Here is a 24,055-nt window from a genome sequence, read left to right as displayed (position 1 = left end):
CAGTGGATAACTGGGGACTTGTTGATGGATGAATGAGATGGGAGGTTATGTGTGTGTATGACAGATTAATCAGTTATGAGCAGTGATGGAGAGGTTTCACTACGGACCTTTATAACTATGAAGATTTCTACACTTGAACTGAAATCAGAATAAAATAAAATAAAATAAAATAAAATAAAATAAAATAAAATAAAATAAAATAAAATAAAATAAAATATTTAAGATCATTTTCAATACAATTTTCACAATATCTTATGCAATCCCTGCTGCAAACCTTTAAACTCAGGCTGAATAATCTACAAACACATACTTCCCAGAGCATAAAGTTGTCACAAACTTCAAAGGCTATTGTTTTTTAAGATTTTATTTATTTATTTGACAGAGACACAGCCAGTGAGAGAGGGAACATAAGCAGGGGGAGTGGGAGAGGAGGAAGCAGGCTCCCAGCGGAGCAGGGGGCTCGATGTGGGGCTCGATGCCGGGCTCCACGCGATGTGGGGCTCGATCCCAGGACCCTGGGATCAGGCCCTGGGCCGAAGGCAGATGCTTAAGGACTGAGTCACCCAGGCGCCCCACTCCAAGGGCTATTTAAAGCCTGTGCTGAGGCAAGTGAGTGCTACTGCCAATACTCAGACACACCACAGCCTTCAATAACTTTTACTTCAATCTAGATTTGAATTTCTAGGAAAGAACCCTGTTTTTGTGACTTCGTCCTTTCCTTGTTATTTCTTTGTTGACCTGTTGGATCTCTGATCCCAGTTCACACCTATCAACATGTATTTTAGACAAGAAAACTCAGGCCCCCTCCGCTCAGGCTCCATGGAGTCCAGCTACCATAGGGAGCAAGTGAGTCAAGGCAGTGATAACATCTCCACCTTCCATACAAATGGGAAATATGAGGAACTTTTTCTTATATTTTAGTAATCCTGATTCTTCATATGAGGGCAATTATATGCAAATTCTTTACTTATTTTGTTATAAAAGATTATTTTTTAAGAGTAGTTTTAGGTTCACAGCAAAACTGAAGGGAAGGTACAGAGAATTCCCATATCTTCCTCCCCGCCCCACACGCACAGCCTCCCCATCATCAACATCCCCCACCAGAGTCGCACATTTGTTACAGTTGATGAATCTACACTGACACATCAAAATTACCCAAAGACCACAGTGTACCTTAGGGTTCACTCGGTATTATACATTCTTTGAGTTTGGACGAAAGTATGACATGGTATCATACAGAGTATATTCACTGCCCTAAAACTCCTTTGCTCTGTCTATTCATCTCTCATTTCCCCACCCTTAATCCTGGCAACCACTGTTTTTCTTTTTTTTCTGTCTCCATAGTTTGAACTTTTCCAAAATGTCATACAGATGGAATCGTACAGTATGCAGCCTTTTCAGACTGGCTTCTTTCACTTAATAATATGCATCTAAGTTTCCTCCATGTCTTTTTGTGGCTTGATAGCTCATTTCTTTTTAGAACTGAATGATATTCCATTGTCTGACTGTACCACAGTTTATTTACCCATTAATCTACTGAAGGATGTCTTGGTTGCTTCTTATTTTTGGCAATTATGAGTAAGATTGGTATAAGATCTGTGTGCAGGTTTTTATGCGGACAAAAGCTTTCAATTCCTCTGGGTAAATACCAAGAAGCACAATTGCTGGATCATATGATAAGAGAATGTTTAGTTTTGTAAAACCATCAATTGTCTTCCAAAGTGGATCCACCATTTTGCATTTGATCCTACCAGCAATCGATGAGAGTTCCAGTGCCTCCAGACCTTTGCCAGCATCTGGTGTTAGTGTTCCGGATTTTGGCCATTCTGATAAATATGTAGTGATATCTCACTGTCCCTTTTAATTTGCATTTCTCTGATGACTTTTATGTGGTACATCTTTTCAAATGCTTATTTGCCATCTGTACATCTTCTCTGATGAGGTATCTGCCAAAATCTTAGGCCCATTTTTAATCAGTTTTTTTGTTTTCTTATTGTTGAGTTTTAGGAGTTCTTCATATATTTCAGGTAACATTTCTTTATTAGATATGTCTTTTGCAAATATTTCCCCCTAGTTTTGTGACTTGTCCTCTTATTCTCTTGACATTATCCTTCTTAGAGGGGAATTTTTAATTTTAATGATATCTAGCTTATCAATTCTTTCTTTTCATGGATCATGACTTTGGTGTTTTAGTTGAAAGGTCATCACCAAATCCAAGGTCATCTAGATTTTCTCCAGTGTTATCTTCTAGGAGTTTTACAGTTTTGCATTTTATATGCTTGTGATACATTTTGAGTTAATTTGTGTGAAGGATTTAAGGTCTATGTCTAGATTCATCTTTGCCTGTGGATGTCTAGTTGTTCCAGTACCATCTGTTGGAAAGACTAACTTTACTCCATTGTTTGCTTTTGTTCCTTTGTCAAAGATCATTTGGCTTTATTTATCTGGGTATATTTCTGGTATTTCTATTCTGTTCCATTCTTCTATTTGTCTATTCTTTCACCAATAGCACAGTATATTGATTACTGTAGTTTATAGGAAGTACTGAAGTCCTGTAGTATCAGTCCTTTAGTTTTGTTCTTCTTCTTCAATATTCTGTTGGCTCTTTTAGTCCTGTTTTTTTTTTAAGTTTTCCAAAACCCAGTTGCCAAAGATGCCATCCTGTCCTCTTAGATCAAATACAAATTTTATTTTAGGAACTCAGAGAAGTTTAAAGATCGACACAAAAGAGTTTTCCCAATTGATGTTTTACAAAATTACATGTGAATTCAATTTTGAGTAAACTAATGTCCTAGTTCTCTGAAGTTTTATTTAGATTAAACTGACAGAAGAGTATGGTGGAACAAAGAATATATACACATATATAATCGATCCTACTGCTGGAGCACACAAAGTCATACTGAGATACTAAGTTTGGCTATTTGTTTTGAGTTTTTAAGAAAGAGAGCATAGTTTCATTGTCATCTCAATTGTTTTCTTCTATAACCACAACTAACATATAAAAATGATGGCTATGTAGGTCTTTTAAATACCTTACAAATATTAATTGATTTAATCTTCACAATGATCCTATGATGAAGATATGATTGCCTTCACTTTTCAGATTAAGAAACAAGGTCAAAGAGTAGTTAAATAATTTCCCCAAGGCCACATAGTTATTAGGTAGCAGAACTGTTATTGATTAGCCTTGAAAATGTGAGTGATTGATTCAGAGTGGAAAGGTTTAGGAGATTTTTTAAATCAAGGAGGTCTGGGTTCAAAATTGGGCTCAAGGATTAAAGTACAAACTCTTGGGCATAGTGATTAAATTCTGTTAATTTCAATTTGTTCATCCCTAAAGTAGAAACCATATCCCCCACTAATAAGTTCCTGGGAAGATGAAAAGAGGTAAGGATGTGAATGTTCTTACCATTGGTCCAGAGGCACAGAATAGACTCAAAAGAGGTTAACTGCTTTTATTATTACATTATATTTCCAATAAAATCTCTGTTGGTTGTAGCAATCAGCACTGCTACATAAACAATGCTCTCTAGATGAACTTAGTTCAATTATTTACATGTCAAATAGGTAACAATATTTGCAGTAAAATTTTCAACCATGTATTACATATACTCTGGCTCATCAGACTGAATGTACTGAAGCACAAGATAATCATTAGGAAGAACAATGGTGGTTGTGAACAATAGAAATAAATGCAAACGTAGAGCTGGTTAAGGGAAGGAGAGGTAAATGCCTGTTGAATTCAGCAATTGTCCTTAACTTTAGAAGGCTAAACTGTACTCGTGGGGATGGCTGAGTGCAACTCAGGGATGCTTTTAAGGACTAAAGTGGCAAGCATTTCCCACCTACCGCTCATACCTTAAGGCCTGCCATGATCTCATTTATGGCAGAATGAAACCTGAAAACCTGGGCCTATAAAGACGACAACATTAAGTTGACCCATTCCTACACAAGAGAAAGCACACAAAGCAGTGGGCCCCCCTTCCACCCTGACTGGCTGAGTTTTTTCGTTTTTATTCTCTGCATCCAGAACCTTCCCTGTTAACTGTCATTTTCTTTTGTTCAGTTCCATTGACTGCTGCTATTGCCAATGCACCACTGCCAAATTCAGATTTTCTAGTTTTCTATGTTCATCTTTCTTCCGTGTCCCACAACTTCTCTCATATGTGTTTGCTGAGTAGATTGTTTTTGGGAAGTAGAAAATCACTGTATGTCTCCTCTCCCTTGTTCCAGCAGTTTTAAGCCCCCCTCTCTCTCTGAGTTAAAGAAACAGTTTTAAGGAACGAAAAGAGGTTGGGCTAGCTACTGGGAGACATGGAGTTTATGACTTACAGCCCCAGTTGTACGTCTTACAACCACTGTGACAAAGTTACTTGCCCTCTGAGGAGTTCAAATTCCTTATCTATAAAACGGGAGGATTGTACCTGTGTCATTGGATGGTTGTGAGGATTATTTAAATGGGTTACATCTGTAAGGTACTTAGAACAGGGCCTGGCACTCAGAAAGCTACTATTATTATTTATTAGTATAATCCTTCTTCAAAATCTTCACATCCTGACTAAATGAAACTCCTCTCATGCACGTCTCATTCATTAGGGAGTCCTCACTGATTTTTTTATTCCCACACTCCTGACAATGTTGAACTTCACCCAAGTCCTATGATCCTAGAAAACAACAAAGTTTAAGAAACCCCCCCTCCTTTATTGTTCCAGGCAACAGCTTACTGTAAAAATCTACCCTCCCCCTTACGACTTAGATAAAACTCATGGATGTTCCTTTGTTTACCTATGACAAGGCCAGATGCAGACCCTCCAAATTCCGACCTTTACTTCATAAATGATAGCTAAACTGTTGTCCCCAGTCATCAGCCAGAACAAAATGCTTATTAGACATAATTTGGGGAAGATTCTCTTCTTCCAGGCCCCCAACTTTGACCTCCCCTCATCCCGAGCCAGCATACAGCCATTCCTTAATAGGTCTTCCACAGAATAGGCTGGCCTCAGGGTAGAACTTTCTCTGATGTGCTGTCCCATCATGCCGCTCCTGTTCACCATTTCCCCACGCCCTGTTCTTGCTAGCTTTGTTTTCTTCTCCCTATAAAAGAAAAACTCCTTTTGCCTAAATCCTGAGACCTTTGTACATCTTATACTCAGAATGGTCTCCCTATTGCAATAGCCCCTCTCTTTGCAATAATCCATCTAAAGAAAGTTCTTAAAAGTTTAGTTTAAAAATTTTTTTTGACATTTCCATGTCCAAATTCCTGCTCTCCTTGAAGGAGGATTTCAAATTCCATGTGCAGGAAACTTTCCATGACCATCCCAGAATTCCCACAACAATTTATGATCCATCTCTTTTATACTGAACTTTTTATTTTGTATCCTATTATGTGCATAATTTATTTCTTCTGCTTGATGATAACTGTCTCAGGAGATCTCTGCTTAATTCATTCTTTGATGTATCACAGTGCTTAGCACATTACACAAATAAGAACTTGGTTTTTATAAAGTGAAAGAAGAATGGACTTAGTGTATCTACAGAATCTATCTAATGGTAGATGGTAAAATGCAGTCAACAAACAGGGCACTCTAAGCTATTATGTCATCTATGATACAGTTGAAATCAGGTAAAATGTACAAAGTGTTAGGAATGATGCACACAGTAGGCATTCAATAAGTGCTAGTTTTCATCATCATCATCATCATCATCATCATCATCAGAATCCTCTTTTCTTTTCATCTGCATTAAAGAGATGTTCTCTTTATAGAGAACACCCAAATTACATAATTACTACAGCTGAAACTGACCAGGGAATATTAATTGCTTTTTTCTTTCTTTTATAATATTTTTTGAAATATAATTTCACTATGGTTTGTATCACACTAATGAAAACTGACTGTGGCAGTTCTGGTGTCAAACAACCCCTAGATACAAGGATAGATGTGTAGCTAACTTATTGCTGCTTTTTTCATTTTGTTGTTTTTCTATATGCCAGAGGGAAGAAACAAGCTTTTCTTGAGAGTCTATTACATGCTATGCCCTGTACTGGGTGCCTAAATATAATTCAACTCTCATCACTGTGAGAAGTTAACTTGCCCATGGTATCATTTTAGGAAAAAAAAAATCCAGGTTTAGATTAGTACCTGCACATTTAATAAGCATTTCTTGGAGGAATGGATAATGGTTTATTGGCTTTTAGAGATTCTGCTCTTTCAAGAAGAGCTTCACACTACTAAGACATATGCCATTCAGAAAACTTGCTAACATCAAAAGAGTGCTAACTTTTAAATATTTTATTGCATTAGAAATTTTTAGCCCTGGGGCGCCTGGGTGGCGCAGTCGTTAAGCGTCTGCCTTTGGCTCAGGGCGTGATCCTGGCGTTCTGGAATCGAGTCCCACATCAGGCTCCTCCACTGGGAGCCTGCTTCTTCCTCTCCCACGCCCCCTGCTTGTGTTCCCTCTCTCGCTGGCTGTCTCTCTCTGTCAAATAAATAAATAAAATCTTAAAAAAAAAAAAAGAAATTTTTAGCCCTGAAAGGAGCCACAGAGTTCCCTGGGATACAATTCAGAGTTAGGACATTTGCCTAACACAGGTTGGAAGAAGGACCATAACCTGAAGTCACCTAACTCTAATCCACACTCTTTCCACTATATGGCACTGCCTCACATAATTTATAAAATCCTTTCCTTATCATTTTCTGGATATTTGAGTTGTTTCGAGTATTGTACCATTACAGATAATACTGTGAAGAGACAGCTTAATAACAATTGCTTCCATCCCTCCCTCCCTTTATCTCTCTCTCTCTCTCCCTCTATGATCAATGCTTAGGAAGCACTCCCTCCTCAAGGAGATCAGGCATATTTTTCCTTTTCATGTTGTCTCCTCTCTTGCTGCCCCCTTTGTCATATTTATTTATTTATTTTTCTATAACTCTCTTCTTTTTTGGGGGGGTGTGTGTTTTCTGTTAGTATTGGTCTTCTAAGCTGTCTTGGTATTCTTTTTTTCACACTGTAGTACTTTGTGAGCATTCCTATTTTAAAATACTCTGCTACATATTTTATAAATGAATTGCCATACCCCAATGTTTATAGCAGCATTATCAACGATAGCTAAATTATAGAAATATCCAAATGTCCATCAACTCACGAATGGATCAAGAAGTTATGGTATATAATATACAACTGAATATTACTTAGCCACGAAAAAGAATGAAACCTTGCCACTTGCAATGACGTGGGTGGAGCTAGAGAGTATTACGCTAAGTGAAATAGGTCAGTCAGAAAAAGACAAATACTATATGATTTCACTTATATGTGGAATTTAAAAAACAAAGCATGAACATAGGGGAAAAAAAAAAGGCAAACCATAAAACAGACTCTTAACTATAGAGAACAAACTGAGGGTTGCCAGAGGGGAGGCAGGCGGATAGGCTAAATGGGTGATGGGTATTAAGGAGGGCACTTGTTATAATGAACACTGGATGTTGTATGGAAGTGACGAATCACTAAATACTACTTCTGAAATTAATATTACACTATATGTTAACTGGAATTTAAATAGAAACTTGAAATTTAAAAAAACAGAAAAAAATATAAACGTATCACCAGACTATACAAGCTTTTAAAAACACTTCAGTTGACCCTATATAAGGAAAATTATGTTGTGCTGACTTTAAAATAATATCATTTGAACTACTATGAAGAAATAACAACTATTATAGCTCATTAGGATTATTACACATTAATTTGAGAATAATGAATATACAAAGAATTTTAAACAAAATAGTTACATTTTAAATTATTTTATGCATAAGCTGAAAGCCCTAAAATAATTACTTATATAACAGGTTTATGATTAAGACTAAAATAACATTTAGCTGAGTTATTTACAATAGAATACATTCGTACAATACATACCCAATTTAGCTTTTGTTTATTCAACATTTCAAAAAGGGCTTATTAATCATCTTCTACCATGTGCTAAATAATGCAGAATTACTGATAAAACCAAAACAAATGAGATGAAGTCTTACCTCAAGTAAATTAGAAGCCATTGAAAAACAGAGTCAATAAATCCCAATAGCCAAATAAGCACAGAAAAAACAATGCCAGAAGCAATGTGACCTCTAGGGAAGAAGGGACTGTCCTGATCTAGAAGGAAAGCACTGAATGCGGACAGGTGGAGATGGGTTTTTGAGCTGTACCTTGAAAGACAGGTAGACTCTGAACAGGCAGAGATCTGGTATGTTTGCAAAGCAGATGGAAGAAAAAAAGTATAGGAAGAAGCATTCAGATGCGAAAGTGGGAGGTGTATAGCTTAGCAGTTTCCCTTTGAGGTCTTTCATGACTTGACAATAAACATCTCTTTTATTCAAATGACTTTGTATCAGCAAAATGTGCCTAACTGTGTTACTTAGGATAAGGCTAGCTGCTATAAAAATAAACCTCATGATTTCCCTGGTTTAACTTACAGGGTGGTCATTTCTCACTCCCAGAAGTATGCAATGAGTGTCCTTCTGGTCAGTAATCAGCTTTCCCCCATGATGTGATTTAGACAGCAGGGCTCCTTCCCTCCACTGGAGCCTAGGCATTCTCTGCCTCTAAGCAATTACTGGGCGAAGAATGGGAGAAAGAATACTCATTTCTTCACTACTTTGGCTCAGAAGTGACAGTTCCTCCTTTTCCTTGCATTCATTAGTGAGAACTAGTCATGTGGCTCTACCAGAAGCAATAGGGGCTAGAAGATACCCAGCTGACCCTTGAACAACACAGGTTTGAACTGGATATGTCTACTTACATACACAGTTTTTAAAGTAAAGTACTATAAATACACTTTTTCTTCCTTGTGATTTTCTTAATATTTTTTCCTCAAGCTTACTGTATTGTAAGAATACAGTATATAATACATATAACATACAAAATATGTGTTAACTGGCACTTGATATTACTGGTAAGGCTTTTGGTCAACAGTAGCCTGTTAGTAGTTAAGTTTCTGGAGAGTCAAAAGTTACCCGCAAATTTTTGACTGTACAGGAGGTCAACCTACTGAATGAAAGAAGATACTTGCAAATGATATATCTGATAAGGACTTAGTATTCAAAATATATAAAGAACTTACACAACTCAACACCAAGAATACAAATAATCCAGTTAAAAATGGGCAGAGGACCTGAATAGACATTTTACCAAAGAAGACATAAAAATGGCCAATAGATACATGATAAGATGCTCAATATCACCCATTCAGCAGAAATGCAAATCAAAACCACAATGAGCTACATCACCTCACACCTGTCAGAATAACTAAAATAAAAAACACACACACACACACAAAACCCGCAACAAAACAAGTAAGTGTTGGTGAGAATGTGGAAAAAGGGAAACCTCACACACATAAATTGGTGCAGTCACTGTTGAAAACAGTACGGAGGTTAATTATCTTAAAAATTTAAGAAGAGAATTGCCATATGACCCAGTAATTCCACTATTGGATATTTACCTAAACAAAACAAAAACACTAATTCAACACTAATTCTTTGACTATCGTAGCAGTATTTACAATGGCCAAGATATGGAAACAGTTCAAGTGCCCACCCATAGATGAATGGATAAAAAAGATGTAGTATACATACATGATGGAATAGTACTCATCCATAAACAGAATGAAATCCTGCTGTTTGCAACAATGTGGATGGACCTACAGGGTATAATACTAAATGAAATAAGAGAAAGACAAATACCAAGTGATTTAACTCATATGGAAGTTAAGAAACAAAACAAACAAAACAAGAGATGAACAAAAAAACCAAACTCATAAATATAGAGAGCAAATGGGCAGTTGCCAGAGGGGAGGTAGGTGGGGGATGGACAGAACAGATAAAGGGGATTAAGAGCACACTTATGATGATGAATAGTGAGTAATGCATAGAAATCTTGAATCACTATATTGTATACCTAAAACAAATATAACAAAGAAATACAATAAAAAAACCCCACACACATTACAGGTAAATTTGTGACTACACAGGAAGCCGGCACCCCTAATGCCTGCATTGTTAAACAGGTAACTATAGGTCCGGGCTGAGCAGCTGCTGCCCAGCAAGAGCTCCGTATTACACTAAGGAAAGAAGAGTCTACTCTGCCACACCCACCCACTAAAGAACTGTGTGGCAAAGTACAGAAACACATATATGAAAACATATCTGAGATTCCAATTAAGGGTACACTTGACATGTTGATACCACAGAGCTTCACCTATATTGATAACTATGACTCTAATAGCTGCAGTGAAGTGGAAGACTTAACCACTACTAGAGAGGAATTGCTGAAATACTCTGTCATTATCCTCTGGGACTCTGATTATGCACCAGAAGAAAGTAGCACAGATCAAAACCAAATTCTCAGGTTAAATTTGACTTTACCAATGCCTAGGAATTATTTGAATAAGAATAATGTCATTATAGATGTTTCTAAATTAAGCAAATGAACAAAAAACATGTCAATGTTAGGATTCTTATGAATTAGAAATGTAGGGTCCAAGTGGAACTTCTAAGGTAGGAAAATTCTGCCAAACAAATTTGTATTTTGGAATTTAACTGTATTTCACACATCAAAATAGTCTCTCTGGCTTTTATTTTATCTCTCTGGAAAATCACCTTTTCTTGACTTCTTTGTTATCCTTACAGCATTTTGTCCTTTGTACACCTCACATTCTACTCTATACCTTGTCCCTGAATAATCCATTCACTGTTATAAGTCAAGTGTCATCTGTGTGCAGATTAATCTCAAATTCTTAACATCTTCCAGGCCCATATATCTAATCATCTCCTGAAACCCTCCAATAGACAAAGCCAACATCATCAAACTTTAACTGCCACTTTCTGGGCACACAATCTAGTAGCCTACCAAAAATCCATTTGTTGACTCCTGCTTCTTGCCATCCTTACTATCTTGATGTTGTTTCCCCTACTCCAGGTCCTCATGTGCTTCATGGGAAGGCTGAGGGCCTTTTAAGTCACAGGGTTGATCACAAATGGTCAAAGCCAGTCAATTGATGGTGATCTTAGCTCCCTTTCTAGTGACTGGTTTATTCATGGGCAATTTTAAACAGTGGGATGGTGTCTGAAAGTCTGCTCTGGGAGCTTCTGGGAAAACTGTCCTTGCTCTTGTTTAGTGAATACAATATGGACCAATTCTTTTTTTGTTTGTAGACACAGGGGTCTTCACGTGATGCCATTTGATAAGCCAGCCTAAACGGTCAAGTCATTTGCTGAGAACAGCAGAGAGTAAAGACAAAAAAGAAAAGAAATGTCCTTGATAATGTCATTGTAGCTGCTGAATTACCCATCCTGGGCCTTTTCTACTTCTGGAATTCTTGTTAGGAATCATATTATGTGTCTCTGTTACTGAAGTCATTAGTTACTTGGACTAAAATAAACAAACAAAAAACAACTAATACACTCTTCAAACAGGCTCATCTTGAAATCCTTCAAAACTCAAATCCTCCAAACAAAAACTGGGCCCCCACTCCACGAACACTCACATGCAACTAATCGTCTCATTATTTTGTCCTACCACCTTTGTATATCTTAAATCTGTTACCTTTTCTTCAAACTCACTGTTTTTTTTTTAAGGTTTTATTTATTTATTCGACAGAGATAGAGACAGCCAGCGAGAGAGGGAACACAAGCAGGGGGAGTGGGAGAGGAAGAAGCAGGCTCATAGCGGAGGAGCCTGATGCGGGGCTCCATCCCACAACGCCGGGATCGAGCCGAAGGCAGATGCTTAACTGCTGTGCCACCCAGGCGCCCCTCAAACTCACTGTCTTATCTTTGTTTCAGCCTCTTGTTGTCTGCCGTCAAAAACAGTGCCACTTTAAGTATTTGGGGTAAAGAACATCTCTACTCTGCTATTTGCAATCTATACTTTGAATAGCACCCATGTGGAAAGTAGCTATAACTTCTTCACTTCATTTAAAATAATAAATGCAGACCTTACAACTATAGAGCACATTCATTTATATGTTGTAAGTAGCTTGCATAAGTATACAAGTGTTGCTCTGAATGTAATTCTATTTCTTACAAAATGTTTATCAAATGATTTTGTTGAATAAAAAAGCACATGAAAAGACAGGTCAACACTATTGAGTTTATTTAAATCATAGAGAAATTAGATTAATATAAAAGGATCTAATTATATACCCCAAGTGGAAAACATCATCAAAACTATTTCACTATATTTGTACTAAGCTATTTTGCTTTAATCTAATTTTAGCAATGTCATAGCCAACCAGTAAATAGTAAATAGCTTACTACCTCTTTGCTGCCCCATAACATATTGCTTTCATATTAATGGATATTTTTCACATCTCTGCTACTTCACTCCCTTCATGTTTGGTGCTACTGGTTTCATTATTCTGAAAGGGTTATATGATTAACTAGCTAAATAGCATCATAGCAACAATATCTAAGTAGAAACATTCTGTTTTCAGGTTATATTTTTAATCGGGGACTCATAAAAGTTGATGCATAGAAGAAACATGACATGTTCGTGACATTTAGAAGCCACGATTTCCCTTAAAAAGTTTAAAATGCATTTTTACTTTTTTTAAAAAAAAGGACATATGTTTCAGTGTCATTCTTTCATCCTTAATTTGACAGAGCAAACCTCAATTTTAAAAAAAGCTCAGCATTTGCTTTGTGATCATAAGTGATACATTGAAAACCAAACGTTTTAAATAAATATTAGAAATCACAAGACTTAGAAGGAAGGGCATTGAGATAGCAGCATTTGTATTCATGTTTCGAGTATGTGTCAAGGTTTAATGAATAAAGCAAATGTGCCCTTCAAAAGATGCCAGTGTGGAAACAGCATAATTTCCTAATGGAACATTAACAATAAGTGCTCATTAAAAGTTCCGAAATTTTCTGTTGACAACATAACATAGCAGTGACTACAGATAGTACTTCTATATTTAAAATAATGCCTCTTAAATGTTAATTTGTATTTTTTACTTCCCTAATAAACACATTGTACTGTATCATTTGAAACAAAGTCTATGATATTCATAATGAATCTTTGATACTGTTTATATTCCAATAAGTCCTGGTTGATATATTGGAGTAGAACCTTATGCTAAACCCAACAGATAATTAAGAAATATATAGTAAGATCTTCTAGTTAAGGCACAGAGTAAGCTCTCTCTTTGTATCTTACATAGAATTCATAAAATGTCTTTAATTTGCATATTCATGTTGAACTGTCCATTTATAATTCACTGGATTTTTTAGGTCTTCCAGATGGAACAACAGATGCTAACATAATGACTAAAAGCTTTGGTCAAGCATTTTAAGAAATGAAAACATTAATTCCTCTTATGCAAAAGCCACATATTTTGACATGAATAAAACCAACTCTATTTCCATGCAGTTTTTTCATAGGTAGTTTTTAAAAATCCTTCTAAATATGTTATTATACAAATGTCTGCATCAATTGCAAGTTACTTTGCAAGAGTTACCTCTTGATTTTATCAAGAAAGAGACTTCAAAATTACAGGAAAGACAAGTTAAAACCCTGGAATACTGTATACCTAGTGGACCTGTTCATAGTGCAAAAATAATAAAAGCTCTTCCAAATAGTTAAAACCTTTCCAAAATAAACATTCATCATTCAAAATCTTATTATGTAATTATGAAACTGTCACATCAAACCCTAATATTTTGATTTTCTCAACTACTTCCTGTTTTTTAAACTATAAAATATCTTTGAAAGATGTGAGTACTAAAATAATTAGCAATGAAAAATCACTGGAGTCTCCATGATCTTCCTCCAGCTTGTCTATGCCTAAACATACCTCAGAGGGGAATCTATCCTTTTTTTTATAATTCCTTTTTTAATTTAAATTTTTATTTTTTAAAAGATTTTATTTAAATTCAAGTTAGTTAACATATATTTTATTATTAGTTTCAGGGACAGAATTTAGCAATTCATTACTTGCATATAACACCCAGTGTTCATCACAACAAGTGTCTTCCTGAATGCCCATCACCCAGTTACCCCATACCCCACCCACCACCCCTCCAGCAACCCTCAGTTTGTTCCCTATAGTTAAGAGAGTTTAAAAGCCTTCAAAGAAGATAGCACCGGTGATCTCTCCCAGTATTGACCAATGAGTTTTCCAGGAACCACTGTCAAATGCTAAACTCAGAGAGCTATAAATGTCATCTCACTTGACCAGAAAAGAAGATGAGATGAGGAGAAAGTAAACATTCTGCCATGTATGCAGCAAACAATTAAAAAAAAAACCACCTAAATCATGATGAAACCTTTACTTGATGTATTTTTAGTGCAGTAACTTCTAGTTGCTCATCCATTATCCTGAATTTTCCCAATTCTTAACATCTGATTATATATATTTTTTAATCCAAAGAATATTAATATTATCAGTCCATTGAATCTTTCCTACTTCCTCCATCTCTAATCATTAGTGTGCTTTCTTCCACAGTCTCCACAAGATCTTACTGTCCTTCTTAATTTGGTGTCTAGGAAAGAAGAAACATAAACTAGGGGCTTCATTAAGAATAACACACAAAGTGAGTATGATAGGAAACTGGCCAGCAGAGTTCATTTTTTTCCCTCAGTTCTGTACACATTAAGCTAACAGAGTTCAGTTTATTAACAAAAACACCCATAGTGAAGTAGCAGCATGATCATACTGCTTTTGCAATAATTCAATTGTAGATACTATGTGTTATTGTTCATTTTAAAAAATAAGATAATAGGAATTTATTTAAGCTAATATTGGGATGATATAATATCATTAAGTCTAGGAGGAACCTACTGCTTACACAAATCAACTTGGTTTTATTTATACCAATAAATTTCTTGCCACTACATAAGCAACAATAAAATTAGGAACATAAGAGCTGCATATAAAATAGGTTGATAATTCTGTAAAAGAAAAATATACAAAAATATAAAATAAAAAATATAAAAAAATTATAAAATATATACGTACACTCATACATATAGGTATTGTCACACTGAAACATCTAATTAATTTGCTGAACCATTAGGAAATTTATCTTGCCCAATACCACATAAGTTATATTATTGACATTATGTACTAAGTTTAGTCTTCATATTTTAAAGAGTGTGCATAGAGCAAGGTACTAACTACAATTTTTTTGAGGGTTCAGCCATCTTTACTCATTAGTGCTCAGAGACTTAACTGCCGTCGAATATGTTGGAATCCTTCCTCAAGATCCTAGATCCTATTATATTTTAAGCTTAAAGATTTTGCTTTTAGATATGTAATCATCTATCCACATCATTCTAGATTTCATTTGCAATCTCTGATTTGATGAGACTGGGAGGATGGAGAACGCTGAGCAATAGGGGTGTCAGCTTGTCCTATGGAACTGTCCACACCAGAGCTTCTGTACGGAAACAGGTGTGATATTGAGTTCTCAGTCAATTTTGGTGATGTCAAAAATAAAAGCAGTTAATATAAAATGCCAACATAATGGCTTGAGTTTCATAAGTTTTATGGAAAATCAATGCCTGTCAAACTAGAGAGCCAACATGAAGTAGGAAGAGGATGCTCCTTAAAAAAATTCTTTGATATAATACAAAACCTTTAAAATGTACTCCAAACTATTAACAATGACGACCATTTATTTAAAATGGACATTCTGTGGTAAACTATACATGACATAAGGTTTATTTTATTGACCGTTGTAAGTGTACAATTTGGTTGGCATTTAGTACATTCACAGTGTTGTACAATCATCACCACTATCTATTTCCAGAACCTTTTCATCCTCCCAAGCTGAAACCCTGTAGCTGCTAACAACAATCCTCCATTACCCCTCCTCCAGCCCTTCTACTTTGTGTCTTCACGAATTTGCTTATTCTAAGTATCTCATATAAGTGGAAACATGCTCAAGTGGGTTTTTAAACATGACCCACAAAGAAGGAACCAGGTTTGTAAAAAAGAAGTGACATTAGTGAGTCAAAGTTATACACACACACACACACACACACACACATACACACACATATATATATAATCAGATCAAAAGCAAGACATGCATATATTCCTCATTTACACCCCTTACAGATACTGGACTGCACTTGTTAACAGATCATATAGATATAAGATTTTCTGAGATTTCTCCACACATATAAATCATTACTTAGTATTACTCAATGATTTGTATTGATGACAATCAATGTCATTTGAAAGACTGGGTTAAGATTATAAATACTAACATCCCATTAATTAAAACAAGCCAAGGTAAAGAGTCACAGATCAGACCAAACCATAAGAGTGGACACTTCCATTTGCACATTTCTTTATAGCCTGCTTTCACATGCCTGAGCTAATTTACTCCTTTCCATAGCACTGTGAACGGGTATTCACAGTCCCAACATTAAGACAACACTCAAGGAAGTCAGGTGAATTGGACAAGGTCTTTTAGCTCAGGTGTGGCATAGCTACCAATGGAAATACAATTAAGGCCTCCCCTTAGACTTTTCAAGAGTGAGATCACACTCACTTTCTAGAGCCACGCTGTCCAATAGAAATATAAGGCGAGCCACATATAAAATTAACAATTTTGTAGTGGCCACATTTTAAAAAGTGAAAATAGGTAAAATTAATTTAGTAATATATTTTATTTAACCAAATACTACAACTTCAATATGTAATCAGTATAAAAATTACAAATGACATATTTTGCATTATTTTGTCATACCAAGTCTTTGCAATCTGGCATGTATTTTATACTTACATCACATTTAAATCCAGTCTAGTCACATTTCAAGTGCTCAATAGGCACATGTTGCCAATGTCTACTGTTGTCAGCATGGTTCTGAGACATTTACTTGTTTCTCTAATTAACTAAACTAATCATTCTATCAGAGAATATTTATCGGTCAGCTCTTCCAGCCTCACAATTGAGTTTACTGAAAAAAGCATAAGAGAATTGGAAGCAGGAGAGTGCAAATAAAAGAATGGAACTTCATTAGAAACGATGATGATGATTTGTATTTAAAATTACAAATTCATGCCCACGAGGTACTTTGAATTTCATCCTTGGTAAAATGTAGATAATAATGCTTATAAATCTTTTTGCATAGTGACTGCCATATGGTCAGCACTCAAATAAAAAGTTGCTGTCTCTCTAACAATGAGGTAGGTATGAGTTGGGTTATTGGTGTGCAAGGAGAGAAGCAGTACAGATCTCATACCAGGGTCAGACATGAGGGATGACCGGGGACAGGAAGACTGCATCATTTCTCAGAGGCAGGCAGTCCGAAGGATTGCACTGGTAGGGTTATTGTAATGAAAACTTTCTAGTACACTTCAAATCCAATGTTGTCAAACGCAGCAAGAAATTAAGGCTAGCTCTTGCTGATAAACCATGTCAGGTAACAATACCAAAAAGCAGGTCATAGAATTCAATCAAATCAAAAACATAATAGATCTGGGGTAGGGAGTACTGCTGACCAAGTGCTCTTCTTAATATGTATGCTGTCACACGGCACCAAAAATGGCATCGTTCTTTTAGGATTTTTAAATAACACTCATCATTTTAGGCATAACTACTTTATAGCCTGTATCTATGGATTCTAGTACTTGACATTCTTAGGGGTGTAACATAGGCTTGTTTTTTCTTTTTCTTTTTGTTTTTGTTTTTAATGCCATCTTGACACAAGCTCATTTGAAGCCTTGGCTGGAGGCTAGTCGGTGGGCAAGGAAAAAATGGATTATTTTGAAATGCAATTTAGAAGAATATTCGGTACACAGAAGGCACTCGAAAAGTTTTAAGGGTGAATGAATTGAGGTTACGTGAATTAAGTGAGTGATTATAAATAAGAACTTAGAACAGATCCTGGCACACAGTAAATAGTATTAACTATTCTCATTACTAATGCTTATTATTGCTGATATTGATGGAAATCATCCAAAGGAATAATGCCTTGTTTTCCCTATGCGCAGAAATGGCACATCCCAAACTTGCTACTGATATATTCTGAAATACTCTATGACATTTTCTGCTTACGAGTAAAAACATCATGCTTTTTATTCAAAGTTATCATGCCTTGACATTAAACTTTTGCTTGATTAATACATTTTGGCAATTCATTCAATATATTGAGAGATTAAACAATAAAGGTAATTAGTGTCAGGAGAGTTATCATTAGAAAATACTTATAAGAGAGGTATTTTGCTCTAGGGACTGAATTCTAAATCAAGATTGGACAGCCAGAATGATTAAACTCAGTTTCACTATATTGATCAGCTTTATCTCTTTCAATTCAAAAGTTTGAGTTAATCGAAATGATTTTTGAGTTGCAAAACATGACAGATGTTTACTCATAAAACAGCTAAAACTATCTGTAACATGCTCCATTTTATCAAAAATAATATATGTGATGGTTGTTGTGGGTATTAGTTCTAGCACATCACTAAACACACAAAGTCAAGTACAGAATTTATCAATTCTTGTTATCAATTTCATCAATTCTTATTAGGTTATAGTCAGTAAAGCACATGAGTCTGAAGAATGTCAATAAAAATAGTATTTTAAAAGGGAAGATAAAAGATGCATATTTTTAAAGAAAAAAATAACCACTGAACCCACAGGCTAAGCTACAAATGCACCATTTAATTACATCAGTGGCAGAAGAATTAAAGGTCTCATAGTAAAGTGTGTTTCAGTTGAACTTAAATGATAAATCTTTCATAGTGATCACCAGAGCTAATATGAAAAATACAATGCTTTGCTATTAATTATCCAGCAGAGTAAATCATAAAATGAAGTTCAGGAAATTAAGTTTTATTCCTAAATTTGTCACCATGATCCTTTGTGATAAAGCCACTTGACCTTTCTTTGCTCAGCTTCCTCTTCCATAAAAAGAGGAGGAAGATATACTTTTTGAGAGCATATTTTCAACCTCTGGTTGATTGGAAAGTAGTTTAAATATATTGCTACATTAACTCTGCTAAAAGTGTTACACCAAGTATAAAAATGCTACTAAAACTCATCACCTTGTAGCAATCACTTCATTCTTTTTGCTTTTTTCAAGTCAGTCTTCTTTTCTTCACTTCTTCACTGTTCTTGCTGACTCCTGCATTTTATCGGTGAATTTTTTTCCTGATCTAACATTTTCACAATCCGTTTTCTTACCATTACTTCATTCTATGATCTAGCCCTAGAAATTAAATGGCTTTTCAAGTAGTCTGACTCATTTTAATTTTTTGATGGAAATACGGTGTTACTTTGTTTTCTATCTTTCTTTTAAAAATTAAATAAAAAATATTTTGCAAGAAGGAAAAATAAGTATTAACCAGAAGAAAGTGAATATCATACAATTTAACCAATACTTCTAGAAAAACCATGTAGTGTATATTCCTTCCTTAGATGTAACAAATCCAAAAATACTTATCATAACTTACATCTGTGTTTTTTTATCTAAATAGTGAGAATTGTAAAAAAAAAAAAAAAAAAGCCAAGCTGGTCTAATTTATTTTGGAATTACTAGGTCTCTTATGGACCACCTCTGGACACGACATTTTCCCCATACCCACAAATAATCTGGCAGCAGATTAATGTTAAAGCTATAGTGTGAGTATGAGTTTGAGTTTAGTGTAAGGAATCCTAGAATATGTCAGTGTGTATGAAAATGAATTTGAATATTTTCACATTTTTATTTAGCAGTATTGAAGTACAGAAAATTGTTATACTACCCACAACAGAATTTTATGAATATCACACCACATTTTACAATTTTTAAGAAACCATACTGTTCAGAAGTAGTGGACATCTCCTGTTTATATTCCTTGAACATTTTTTCACCTTTTGTCACCTCAACTTTCCTTTGGAATACTACTCCCCTCCTTCTCTCACTTCATTTAGTTGGGGACCCATTACCCAAAGCAGCCCAAACAATATCTAGTGAATTTAAAAATATACATACTCTGAATAAACAAATATAGTCCTAGGTAAAAGTCCTACATAAATGCCAACTATTATGCACAATGAAAAATGTGTGTGTGTGTGTGTGTGTGTGTGTGCTTATGCACAAGATGATTAATGGCAATATTACTTACATTAACAAAAAAATGAAAACCCCAAATGTCTATCAGTAAATTGTGAGATATTAATATAACAGAATACTATGCATAAAAGCAATAAATAAATGTCAGGTAAATGAAATAACATGGATGAATTTTCAAAAAAAAAAAACCTAAAGCATTTATTTTAATTCCAGTTAGTTAAAATACAGCATTATATTAGTTTCAGCTATACAATGTAGTAATTTAACAGTTTCACACATCACCCTGTGCTCATCATGACAAGTGTACTCCTTAATTCCTATAATCTATTTAGCCAATCCTCCTCCCAGCTCCCCTCTGGTAATCAGTTTGTTCTCTATAATTAAGAGTCTGGGATGTCTGGGTGGCTCAGTCAGTTAAGCACCTGCCTTGGGCTCAGGTCATGATCCTGGGGTCCTGGGATTGAGCCCCTCATTGGGCTCCCTGCTCAGCAGGGAGTCTGCTTCTCCCTCTCCCGCTCTCCCTGCTCATGCTTTCTCTCAAATCAATACAAATTTAAAAAAAAAAAAAAGAGTCTATTTCTTTCTTTGACTCTCTCTTCCTCCCCCACTATTTTCCCCTTTGCTTTTTTTTTTTTTTTTGCTTGTTTCTTAATTCCACATATGAGTGAAATCATATGGTATTTGTCGTTCTCTGACTAACTTATTTTGCTTAGCATTACACTCTCTAGCTCCACCCACGTCAATGAAAATGTCAGGATTTCATTCCTTTTTTATAGCTGAATAATACTCCATTGTATATAGGTACCACATTTTCTTTATCCATTCCTCAATTGATGAACACTTGGCCTGCTTCCATAATTGGACTATTATAAATAATGCTGCTATAAACATACGGGTGCATGTATCCCTTTGAATTTTTTTTCTTGTATTTTTTGGGTAAATACCCAGTAGTGGGACTGCACATGGATGAATTTTTAAAACAAAAGCTGGAGTTGAAAAAGCCAAACACAATAGAATATACAATGTATAGGTCCAAATTTCTAAGTTTCAAAAACAGGCAAAATTTTAGGCATATTGCTTAGGCATGAACTATTAACTAGTATAACTTAAAAGAAGAAAAAAACCAAATATCCTAAAAATCTCAATGGCAGTAACATAATCAGTGCCATGAAAGAAAGGGTGTATATTTAGAAGGCTATACAGAGGACTTCTGGGGATGCCTTTAAGGTTCAGTTTCTTCACCTACGTGGGTTCATTTGATAGCATGCTATCAAATAGCATGCACGTTTATATTTTGTGCACTTAGTTATGTTTCACTATTAAAAGAAAAAAGTGAAAAAGATGGGCTGGATTCTAGATTTTTTAGTAGGATAAAAAACTGTACATAAACACAAGTAAATGATATATTTAAAAAATAGAAATAGAAAAGAGGTGTGTAATGGAATGTTATAGAGTTTTACATAGGATCTTAAGCATATAATACTTCAAACAATAATTGAAATAAAAATAGACACATTTTCCAAAAAATAGAGGTATTTTCCAAAAAAGACCTATTCATTTTTATCTAGCAAAAGAAGCTAATATTATGGAATATGGAATCAAGAATAAAACAAATCTTAGACTGTATGACCTGTTAAGAGCTAATATGAAGCAATGTTAGTAGGAAAATTCAGTCCTTTATCTTTAAATCTTCCATATGTAAATAGCTTGGAAGCCACCACTCTCATTATTACAACAAGAAAAAGCTGGAAAAAAACTAGAAACCAAAAAACTCTTCTTGAAACTCTGAGGCAACTGAAGTTTCAGGCAAACAAACATCCCCAAATCTGGAAAAACAGGTGACACAAGAGAATCACAGGTGAGATCTGCTTACCTGGAGCAGCAGCCCCTGGAGCCATAAACTCCATCAGCAATCATCAGAACCAAAATCAGATATGACACAGATAATGGAATTCTCATACAGGGAATTTAAAATAACTATGTTTAATATGTTAAATGCTCCAATGGAAAAATAGATAACATGTGAAAACAGATGGGTAATATAAACAGAGAGATGGAAATTCGAAACAAGATTCAAAAGAAAATGCTAGGAATCAAAACACTGTTAACACAAATGAAGAATACTTTGATGGGCCCATCATTATACTGGACAGAGCGAAGGAAAGAATTAGCTTGAAAGCAGGTCAACAGAAGCTTCATAAACTGAAATATAAAAAGAAAAAAGAATGAAAAAAAATGGGACAGAATATCTAAGAATTATGGGATAATTCCAAAAGGCCTAATATATGTATCTTTGGAATACTGGAAAGAGAAAAATGAGAGAATGGACCAGAAGAAATATGTGAGATAATAATGGTCATGGATTTTCCAAAATTAAAGACAGACACCAAGCTAGAAATGCATGAAGCTAAAAAAAAAGACCAAGTAGGATAAATGCCAAAATTACTATACCTAAACCCATCAACTTAAACTGCAGGAAAAGTTTTTCTAAAAACATGTAAGTAAAAAGAGAATGGAGTGGAATATTTAAAGTAGTGGGGAAAAAGCAGCAATCTAGAATCCAAGCAAAATTATCCTTCAAAAGGGAAAGGAAATAAAGGCATTCTTTGACAAACAAAAATGAGAAAATTCACCAACACCACCAGACCTGCATTGCAGGAAATGTTAAAACAATTTACTCAGGCAGAAGGAAAATATACAGGTTAGAAACCTGGGTCTACATAAAGAAAATAAGAGTGTCAAAAGGAATACATGATAGTAAAATAAAATATTTTATCTTGCTATGAGTTGATCTATAACTATTTAAAACAATAATAATAATTTATTGAGTGATTCTAACATATGAAGAAGCGAAATAAACAACAACGTCATAAGGGATGAGAGGGAGGAACTGGGAATATTCTGTAATAAGATACCTGTACTACACACAAAGTTACAGAGTATTTTTTGAAGATGGTCTGAGATTAGTATTATTGGAATATCCAGGGCAACCACTAAAAATAATTTTTTTTAAAGTAAAACTGACATTAAGAAAGGAGAGATAAAATGAAACCATACAAAATATTCATTTAAAACCAGAGAAAGCAGAAAAGATAGGGGAAAAGAAACATAGAATAAGTTCAATAAATTGAAAACACTAACAAACAATGATATCTATTAATCCAACAATTTCCATAATCGTCTTAAATGTAAACAGTCCAAATACACCAGTTAAAACAAAGAGAATTTCAAAGTGGAAAATAAAAATCAAAATCCAACTGTACGTTGTCTATAAGAAACCTACTTTAAATATAAAGAACCAGTAAATTAAAATTGAAGAAATAAAGAGAAAAACCACGTAAATACTAATCAAAAGAAAGCTAGGTATATCTATTTCAGACAAAGCCAACTTCAGAACAGGGGAAATAATCATTGATAAAGAGGGACATTACATAGTGACAAACAGATCAATTCTCTAAGAAGACATGACAACCCTAAACACATACGCATCTAAGAACAGAGCATCAAAATTGTGAGGCAAACTTTTAGAATTGAAAGGATAAATAGACAAATTCATTACTTTGGTTGGGGAATTTAACACTTTACTTTCAGTATTTGAAATATCAACTAAGCAGAAAATCAGTAAGGATATAGTTGAGTTTAACAACACTACACGTAAACTTGATTTCACTGATATTTATAGAATATTCAATTCAACAATAGCAATATATGCATTCTGCTCAAGCGTTCATGGGACACTCACCAAGAGAAATCATATGCTGCATCATAAAATATACTTTAACAAATTTTTAAAAATAGAAATAAAATAAAATATGTGCTCAGATCACAATGGAAATAAACTAGAAATCGGTAAGAAAAATCGCTGAGAAAATCACCAAATGTTTAGAAATTGATACATTTCTAAATAACACATGGGTCAAAGAAGATTTCACAACAGAATTTAAAAATTATTTTGAACTAATGAAAAGGAAACTTGTAAAAAATTGTGGGA

At 34.8% G+C, this 24,055-nt stretch overlaps 1 protein-coding gene and 1 non-coding gene across 2 annotated transcripts in view; one reads left to right on the top strand and one right to left on the bottom strand.

Annotated features, from left to right (window-relative positions):
• The window catches only part of IL1RAPL1 (interleukin 1 receptor accessory protein like 1), a 646,715-nt gene that overhangs the window by 496,955 nt on the left and 125,705 nt on the right, over positions 1 to 24,055 (bottom strand). The gene's annotated exons all lie outside the window — the stretch shown is intronic.
• Positions 78 to 147, top strand: LOC113266022 (small nucleolar RNA U2-30). The gene has a single exon (XR_003320225.1). It is a non-coding gene; the product is annotated as a small nucleolar RNA U2-30 (small nucleolar RNA).

The sequence above is a fragment of the Ursus arctos genome, chromosome X, assembly GCF_023065955.2.
Source record: "Ursus arctos isolate Adak ecotype North America chromosome X, UrsArc2.0, whole genome shotgun sequence".
Classification (NCBI taxonomy): Eukaryota; Metazoa; Chordata; class Mammalia; order Carnivora; family Ursidae; genus Ursus; species Ursus arctos.
This window is presented reverse-complemented; position numbering and strand designations above follow the sequence as displayed.